The 9992-nt window shown below is 44.7% G+C and overlaps 1 pseudogene; it reads right to left on the bottom strand.

Moving 5' to 3' along the window:
* Positions 1 to 511: 511 nt before the first annotated feature.
* On the bottom strand, positions 512 to 1791 carry LOC114031356 (annotated as a pseudogene).
* Between the last annotated feature and the right edge of the window lie 8201 nt (positions 1792 to 9992).

Genomic DNA, 9992 nt, shown 5'->3' with positions numbered 1-9992 from the left:
GTATTAGAGGTGAGGATTAACCCCCCAGGTCTTTCTGCCTCTTAAATCCAGCACTCTATCCATGATACCATGCTGACTTTTTGTACCCTAGCTATGTGAACGCCACTAAGCTAGGCAATTGTGGGGAGGGGGGGGACAAAGATAAAAGGCCAGTTCCTGACTTCAAGGAGCTTAAATGAGTGAATTCAGCTATTAGTTGAAGGAATAAAGGAACAAATACACAAGTGAAATAATGGAAATCTTAGAGCAATATAATGACAGGGGACTCTTTTTTTTTTCTAACAAAACACACAAAAAGCAGAATTTTTAAAGAACTTTTTAATAAACAGCTTGAAAACGAACATCATTTCAGTTAATTATGGATCCGCCTTTTCTGTGGGGGTCTGTGGGGGTGGGGTTGGGGCAGCAGTATGGAGAGACCCTCATCATATATATGTGGTAATCAGTCCTTTCTCCCTCCCTTGCCCTTTCCCATATGCTCAGTCCTCTAGGTCTTCAGAGAGAACAAAGTTCACAGTTCCAGATCGTCAGGTGGTATGGTAGTCATTGCTTTTAGATGACACAGCTTCCCAACGGGAGAGGTAGAAGTAGATGGTGTGTGGAGGTTTAGTTCCCCGTTTCCAGGAGGTGAGAAAGTTCTGATGGCAATAATGATGGTGATGGTAAAGTCTCTTGATTTTGCTTTCAAAAGGATTAAACAGTGGTAAATGAAGGAAGGAGGGAATGAAGAAATCTTCTGACTCCCCTTCCGGAGAGTCAAATTCGTAAAGAACAAAACAGCCAGAGTGAGAAGAAGGGGAGAGCTGGCGTTTGTACCTCAGAACTGGCTGATCACTCTTCCCCCTCAGCGAGAAGCTGCTGAACCGGTGGAGGCGGCGGCTGAACCGGTGGAGGCGGCGGCTGAACCGGTGGAGGCGGAGGAGTTGGCTGGCGTTCCTGGGCAGCTAGATCTGTCTCTGCCGCCCTCTGGGCTTGGGCTTGGGCTTGGATCTGGGCTTCTCTTCTCCTCCTGGTGGCTCTCACTAGGCATCTCTGCATCGTGGGGTACAGGCGCTGGCAGCCCTCCGTGCCGAGTCGTACGCCTTCCGCCCAACGATCGGCGGCTTGGCCCTCTCCGCTGCCCAACAGGCCGGACACCTGGTTGCTCACGGGCATAAACGCCACGGTAAGGCCAACCACGGCCTGCTGCTCCTCGTAGAAGACGGGATCTAAGAGCCAGGCTGGATCGGCACCTGGAGGCAGGGCGAGGCCGCAGGCTGCCACGAGGTCGAACATCTCTATGCTGGCGTCTGCCAAGGCCAAAGACGCGGCCGTGATACCAGCAGCCAAAGTCGAGCCGCCATCCTCGAGCACCAGAACTGACACCTCGAGCAGGGCTCTGGGGTAGCGCTGCAACTGCACCGCTGGCACAAGCGCCTCCTGGAGGGCCAGGCTCAGCTCCTTCTCCTCCCTGCCGCCTGAAGGAGATCTCCGAGGGCCTGGGGCCGAGAAAGGTGCTCGGCGGAAGTGGCATACTAGGCGGCCTTCGAGCCCGATCGGTGGCTCCCCACCCTCAGCTTGGCGTGGGCCCGACACAGACGCCACAATCTTGGTGGCCCCCGACTCGAAGTAGGCAGAGCCAGTGGCCTGGCTCAGGTAACCCACCTTCACATACACAGGCCGCTGGCGCTGAGGGTCTCGAGTAGGGACATATTCCCGAGTATATTCCTCTAGCACCTGATCCGGAGGCGCATAAAGGATGGGTGCCTGCGACTTCTCCGGACCTTTGATGCGTCTGCGGTCTCCAGGCATAGCTGCCTAGCAATGGTTGCTTCTGTTTCGCCCACGTCACACGCCCCTTCTTGTGCCGGTGACGCTATGACGCACGGAAACCGTTACGGTCTCGAGACCCGAGATTCTCGACATCGGCGCCTGCCCTGCCCCGCGCTCTGCCCCTCCCTCCCCACATACATGTCTCGTAATACTAACATAACCACCATCAGGGCCCCTGGGATCATCGAGTCCAACCCTCTCCTTCAGGAATAGGAAACTGAAGGCCAGGGATGGGAAACAGAGATGTAGGGCTGGAGGGGACCCCATAGCCTAGCTAGTCCAAGCTTCTCATTTTACAAAGGAAGAAACCAAGTTTCCCAGAGGGCATGGCCTTTAGAATTCTACATGCAGAGTGAAGCCCTTAGAACATCCCCAATTTCCACATAATAATGATACTAAAAAGAGCCACTGTCTCTCTTTCTCTCTCTGTTATATATAAGATATATGTGTGTATATATATATATAATGTATATATAGAGAGAAATGTATATATATGGTATATATATGTGGTGTGTGTATGTATGTGTGTATGTACATATATATGTATACATATGTATGTATATGGTTTCCAAACCACTTGACATATATTACTTTGAGCCTTATAACAACTCTGTAAAGTAGGTGCTACTTGCATATAAAGAAACTGAGACCCATGCAGGTTAAGCAACTTTATAGGAACATAGATTTCAAGCTGAATAAAACCTCAAAGTCCAACCAGTCCAACTCCCCTCTTTTACAGAACAGGAAACTGAGTATCATGGAAGAGAAATGACTTAAGACCAGAGGATCATTCATTTAGAGCTGGAAGGGGTCTTAGAGACCATCTAATCCAATCTTCCTTCCACCACCCTTGTTTCCCAAGTCAAGATTTAGTTGTTTCTGTTGTTGAAAATTCCTATTTTCAGTTATCATTAGGAAAGATACCAACTCTGAGATTCTCATTTAGAATATTTTTGGCTTATGTTGAGGAGGAATCCCTAATACTATATTATTCTTTACCTTTCATTTCATGGGTAGTCATGACACTTGAGTTCACTGATGGTGACCAAACTGCTGGTGATGTGCCTCTCTGTACTTACCTGATCCTCTGGAGCAGGAAGGGACCCCAGAGGCCATCTAGCCTAACCTCATGATTTTCAGAGAAGGAAACTGAAACGAAGGAGTCACCTGCCCAATGGCACACATAAGATCATAGAGGTACAACTGCAAGGGATTCTGGGATCATTCAGTCTAAGCCCCTCATTTTACACACGAGCAAAATGAAGCCAAGGAAGGAAATCACATGGGCCAAGGTCACAGAGGTAGGAAGCTGGGTTTTGAACCTATGCCCACAGATTCCAAATCCAATCTGTTGCACCACATTCTTTAGAAAGCATTTTATTAAACATCTAATATATTTGCCAGGGAACATCTTAAGTGCTAGAGACATAAACATAAAAATCAAAATTGTTCCTGTCCTCAGGCCACTACAATCGACTTACAAGTCTTTCCAATTTGGTGGGGCCTACCAGAGTTTCCATTTAACTACAGGAGCCCTGGAGCTCAAGGGCCTTCTTCATGACATGAAATACATTTCATACTAAAAATAGTGAGCATGAGAAGCCATATGGTAGAATAAATAAAGGGACTGACTTTGGATTCAGAAGACCTGAGTTAAAATCCTGCCTTTTACATATACAGGCTATGAGAACACAAGCTGGTTATAAGCTTTCAGCATCCCAAGTACATCTCTGAGACAAAAAATTACAAAGGAGTTGTCAGGTCAATGGAGTTTTCACATAAGAAGTTGACTAAGGCACTGAATTCACATGACTGAACATACATATGGGTTCATTCACTCACAAACATACTAATAATCAGACTACAATTGATTCACAAGTAATTAGTGGTAGAATCAGTTCTCAAATTTTGGTCTTTTGTCTTTACTACTAAGGATCAGAAATATGAGCTGCACCAAATCCTCATCAAATCTCTCTCTCTCTCTCTCTCTCACACACACACACACACACACACACACACGCACACACAGAAGCGTGCGCACACTTGCATCCAAAGGAATTTGAACCCAGGTGTCCCACTTTGCATTCCAATGCAATTTCCCACCTGCCCCTCCCTCCTTGCCTTCTGCTAATACAGAGAGATTGATATTGGAGCTAGTAGTCCAAAATGTCTCCCAGGGAGTCTTATTTTTTAAAAGTTTTATCTTCTTGACCAAACCTGTGAAGTTGATCTCCTTCAGCACCCTCTGAGAACTCTCCTCAGTTAATAAAGTCAAAGAAAACATAAATTGACTTTTCAGCAAACACCTTTTCTCCAATGCTATACCTGTTCAATTTTAGATTGGGACCATACTTAAAAATTTTCCACTCAGAAGGAATTCACAAGATCTATACTTATGTTATTCCCTCTAACCACTTAGAATGGAAAAAGAAATCTTTTAAAAAGATGTTTATTGCTTTCATGCAAAATGAGAAACTGAATTCAAATTATTCCCAGTACAAATCTTGAGAGTTGAAAGTACATTCAGCAGTTTTAAAATTCCAAGTAATAATAACAATGTTCAGTGATTTCATGGTATTTGTACTATTTCAAAAGTAGCTCTTCCTGATCCTCACTCTCCCTGGGCCAGGGCTGTCTGGAATTGGCATTTCCCATCTGTTAGGTGGAGAAAATTAAGTTCCACAAACAGACACTGTTCTAGGCAACTTCTGTGATGCCCTTCTTGTACGCATCATTCCCCCCTCAATCACCCAAGTCCCGTATGGGGGACACAGTTTTCCTCCTTTCTCCAGCAGCTACATGACCACAGGAGTGGCTTGAAGTAGCAAAGGCAGGATTTGAACTCATGGCTTCCATTGTACCATGCTGCCTGCCTCTCAACCATAGGTAATAATTATGTTGCACGTTTCCATAGTCATTTAAAATCTACAAAATGCTTTCCCTTTTGTTGTTGTTTATCCTTCACAATCCAGTGAAAGTAGGTAGGGAAAATATTATTATCCTCTTTCTACAGATGAGGACAACTGAGGCTCAGAGACATCAAGGATCTTGGCCAAGGTTGGTCCTGACACTTCAATCTGGGTACTGATTTCAAGTCCAGTACTTTCCCCACTAAAACTACAGCTACATCTCTCACTGTTCAAAAGACTGTTAGCTCAACGATTAATGAGTGTTTTTAGGTACAATATTATTTCTCTCAAGGCTTTATTGAGCATGTATCACATAAGATCCTGAGATAAGTGGGAGAAACAAAGGTACATAAGACAGGGTCCCTCTAAATGTACAAACCAACAGGAATGATAAGTATATCACTTACAAACTTGAATATGATAAGCATATAAAACAAGTATAAGGTGGTATGAGATCACTTGGAGAAGAACTGACATGGTGATGGGGATGGGGGTAGTGTTCAGGAAAGGTATCATGAAGGGGGTGGCAAGTAATACAATTTTAGGGCCACCCCTCAAAATAAGTACAAAAAAACACCCTAAATGAGAATTCCAGAGTCAGCCCCTTCCCCAGTGATCAATGAAAATATGAATTTTAAAAATGGAAATATCCAATTCCTGGCATGGGAAACAAGGTGATGGAAAAGTTGAGCTTAGCCACTCTTCTCTGTTCCTTATTTCTTTGCCAGTGTTACATTCAAGGGGATTGATCATTTAAAAATTTACTCTTTAGAAATAAGCCTTGAAGGAGGGGGAATGGGGCAAGGAGGAGAGGGAAAGAGAGGGAAACGTTTTTTGCCACATAAATAATTAAACCAATGCTCAGAGCCCAAGACTTCCTAAAAGAGCTTGTGAAATTTTCTGGGGCATTCCACCAGAGCTGTTGAATTCTTTCCCAATGATAGTCTCATCTCCAAAAACAAACAAACAATGAAAAAGGGAAAGGAAAGTAAAAAAGTCGTAGGTCAGTTGCTTTCCAAAACTTTTTAGTGTCACAGAAATAAGTTTGAGGAAAAGGCGCCGTTTAAGGTCTGACATGGACACGAATCTTACAGGATTCAGCCAGGATGAGAGGGCACGGCGTGGAGAGCTTGCAATTCCCACTGGGGGAATGAGCGCCCACACTGACGAGTTCATACAATCATTGAAGTACGAGTACAGTGTGTCCCAAAAGTCTTAGTACAGTTTAAGCTTTAATAGCTTAAAACTACACAAAGACTTTTGGGGCGCCCTGTATGTGGATCCCAGGAGCGTCGATGTAGAGCTGGAAGGCGACCTCACAGTCCATCTAGACCAAACCCCTCATTTTACAGAGGAGGAAACTGAGGCTCACGAAGTGAAGTGACTTGCCCAAGGTCACACATAGGATAAGAGATTCATATATACAGAGCTGGAAGGTGACCTCACAGTTCATCTAATCCAGCCCCCTCATTTTACAGAGGAGGAAACTGAGGCCCAGAAGGTGAAGTGACTTGTCCAAGGTCCCACATAGAATCCTAGATCTAGGGCTGGAAGAGACCTCAGAGGCCATCCAGCCCAATTCCCTCATTTTACAGATGAGGAAACTGAGTTCCAGTGAGGGCAAGGGAATTGCCCAAAGTCATACATGGGATCAGACTCATATAGGTGAGCTGGAAGGGACCTTTGTGGTCTAGTCTTACCCTCTGATTTTACAAATGAGGAAACTGAGGCCCAGAGATTGAATAAGACTTACCAACATTACACTTAGGATCAGGGACTCAGAGCTCTAGCGTTGGAAGGGACCTTAGTAGTAATCTACCCCAGCCTCATCATTGAGTAAAAGTGACTTGCTCAAGGCCACACACAGACTCAAAGGACCCTAGATCTAACATGAAGGAACCTCAAAGGTCATATAGTCCAACTCCTCTTTTGACAGAAGAGGAAACTGAGGCCTAGAGAGGTTAAGGAGCTTGATTAAGATCAGACAGGTAATATGTGATACAATATGATTCCTTTTTTTAAAGGAGACACCTTGGAGCCAGGCAAATTCCTGACCCACCTGACCCTTAGATTCTTCCCCACAGAGCAAAGGCTTTAGAAACTCTACCTGAGCCAAAGGCTAATTTCTAGCACATCTGACTTTTTGCTGAGGTGAAAGAGAACTGGATGACAATGGAAGACTCCATAGGTCTTCCCTGCTTCATTGATTCAGCTTGGTCTGGTGCAAGAAGATGTGACTAAAATTCCAGGGGTGGGGAACCTGTGGCCTCGGGGTCGCATGTGGCCTTCTAGGTCCTCGGGTGTGGCCTTTTGACCAAGTCCAAGTTTGACAGAACAGATCCTTTTCTTAAAGGGATTTGTTGTGTGAAGTTTAGATTTAGTCAGAGGGCTGCACTTGAGGACCTAGAGAGCCACACGTGGCCTTGAGGCCACAGGTTCCCTACCCCTGGAAATCATCCCAACTGGCTGCCTTTGGCTTATCTGGACCAGCTGTGGCTCACTGACATAGAACCCACCCAACACAAAGGGCTCTGGAAACCTTAAAAATGGCTGTGAGCATTCATATATAGTTGTCATTTATACACACACACACACACAGACACACACATACATATATATAATAGAAAGGAGAATTGAGCTCATCTAATCTAATTCTCCCATTTTACAGGGAGAAACCAAGGTTTAAATTAGGTAAAGCACTTTTCTAAGATCATTCAGTGAACAGCAAAGACTGGGACCTGAACCCAGTTCTGAGACCCAGAGAGCAAGAACTCTCAGCAGTCAGTTCAGTTCAATTAACATTTAAGCTGGTAGTTTGTGCCAAATGGTCAGCTAGATACAACACCAAAAATAAATAGTCTCTGTCTTCAGGGAGTTTAAATTCTACTGGGGGAAAGCAAAACAACGTGTGTATGTAAAGTAAATAAGATACTTCAGGAGAGAGCAAAATAACACCTGGGGGAAGGTGAGAGTAAGGATCAAAAGAAGCCCCTTGTAGGAGGCACCTGAGTTGAACACTGAGGAGGACTTAGGGATTCTGAGACTTGGAGATGAAAAGGGAAAATATTCCAGGCTTGGGGAACAGCTTGTGCAAAAGCAGGGAGGTGGTAGATGGAATATTGTATACAGGAAACAGTAAATAGGCTGGTTCAATTAAAGGACCAAGTACATGAATGGGAGTACAATGTAAACAGCTTGGAAGGACAAATTAGATTGTAAAAGGCTCTAAATACCAGTTGAGGCATTTATGTTTCATTCCTGAGGCAATAGGGAGCCACTAAGGCTTCTGGAGAATGGTCAAATCTGTACTCTTAAAGTATATCACTTTGGCAGTTGTGTGAAGGAGGATAACAAATGAAGAGGCTATTGCAATAGGTCTGGGTGAGAAGTGATCAGGCATAAAGTACGGTAATAGCCACGTGAGCAGAGAGAAGTGGGAGGATACCAGATAGCCCTCCTTCCTCCATTACATATTTTCTTAAGAGAACTGCCTTGAGCACTAAGAGTGACTTGCCCAGGTTCACACAACTAACGTGCATCAGAGGCAGATTACAAAGTAGTTTAAAAAATCATTAGACTTGCAAGGGAAAGAATACAGCTTTGGAATGAGAAGTTAGGTATGGAATCAGACTTTGGAATGCAAAGAAGCAAAAGTCCCAAGATCCTCCAGCTTTTCTTCATGAATAATCTTCCCAAAGATGTCACATCTGGTCATTATTCACACAGCACCCAAGACACGGTCCGCACCTGCCAGCTAGTACATTATCGAGAAAATAAGCTACTGCCCCATGTAATTTATCCTCAAAGAGTGGGACAATTAAGTCAGCCCACATGTTCCCTCTTGGCTGTGTGTCAGCTCACCAGCATCTTGAAATGTCATCCTCATGGCTTCTCAGCCCAAATGGCCCACCTGTTTATGACAGCCAGAGAGAAGCAGAATGGAATTGTGGGAAGAACACCGGATTGGGGGAAAGAAGACTTGGGCTGGAACATAGGTTCTGTTATGGAATATCTGGGGCCTTTAAATTAGTTGCTTAACCTCACTGAGCGTTCTCATTTCCTTGTAAAAAAAAAAAGGTGGGGGAAGGGGAAAGACAGATAAGCTCTATGATCCTTTCTAGTTCAAAATTCTATAATCCTATGTGCCTAGTGAAGAAAGGGGAATCCAGCTTCTTATCAATACAGACAGAAACCTGAGCAGGTTGGCCACATCACAGCCTGGAATGCCATGCAAAGGCATGAATCACCCACAGGCATACCCTTTCAGGTCAACTTTGGACAAACCTGGTAGGATCTCAGTCCAAAATGATACCAATTCAGTTGTCCACTGAACAGGACTACATATCAATTTGGGGGATGCTCCTCTGACACCCCTGGATTTGTTTGTCCTCCTATTTGAACTATTAAACAAAAGCCTTTTGGGACTGGGGACCACAAGGTTCTGCCAGTTTCCAAAGGTTCTACAGAGGAAAGCACAGCTCACAAAAGCCCTTGGCTTTCAACTCTTTGAAGACATTCATTACATTTAGAATGAACTCTATTCCTTGACTTGAAATTTCCTGACATTTGGGGAGACAATTTATAGGCTTCAGAGGCTGTCATCTCCTCCCTCATCAGCCCCCAATCAGTAAGTCAACAAACGTTTATTAAGAGTGCTGGGCACTGTGCTAATAAGCAGCTGGGAATAAAATGAGAAAGACAAAAGCAAAGCCTGCCCTCAGGGAGCATACTTTCTATTGGGAGAAAGGCCATGAAATCATTGGATACATACAAGCTCTATACAAAGTCTGCGGGGAGGTAATGTCAAAGGTAAAAGCACTAGCAGTTGGGGGAATGAGAAATGGACACTGCAGAAGGTGGGATTTAAGCCGAGACTTCAGGGAAGCCAGGAGGTGAATCGGGAGAGCATTTCAAGCACTCAGGAGGGCCAATGCAAAGGCATTCAGTTGGGTGTTCTGTGTAGGAAACAGCAAAAAGGCCAGAGACTTGGATCTTAGGGTATGGGAAATAAAGTCAAGTCTAAGAAGCCTGCAATGAGAGGAAGGGGCCACATTGTGAATGGCTTTAAATGTCAAACTGGAATTCATCTTTCCTTGGTATTCTAAGTTGGGGCCAAGTTTGTCAGCTATTGTGAAGAATGGTGCAGTAAAATGGGCCTGAGAAGATCAGGGCACAGTCAGACCTGGATTTGAGGCCTAGCTTTACCAGTGACTTCGATAATGAACATGACTTGGTCACTACCCGTGTCCCTTCCCCTTTCTGGGCTTTGAG

This window comes from Vombatus ursinus, unplaced genomic scaffold (genome assembly GCF_900497805.2).
Source record: "Vombatus ursinus unplaced genomic scaffold, bare-nosed wombat genome assembly UNPS02015152.1, whole genome shotgun sequence".
NCBI classification, from domain to species: domain Eukaryota; kingdom Metazoa; phylum Chordata; class Mammalia; order Diprotodontia; family Vombatidae; genus Vombatus; species Vombatus ursinus.
Note: the sequence above shows the minus strand (reverse complement) of the source record. Positions and strands in the feature narration are given on the sequence as shown.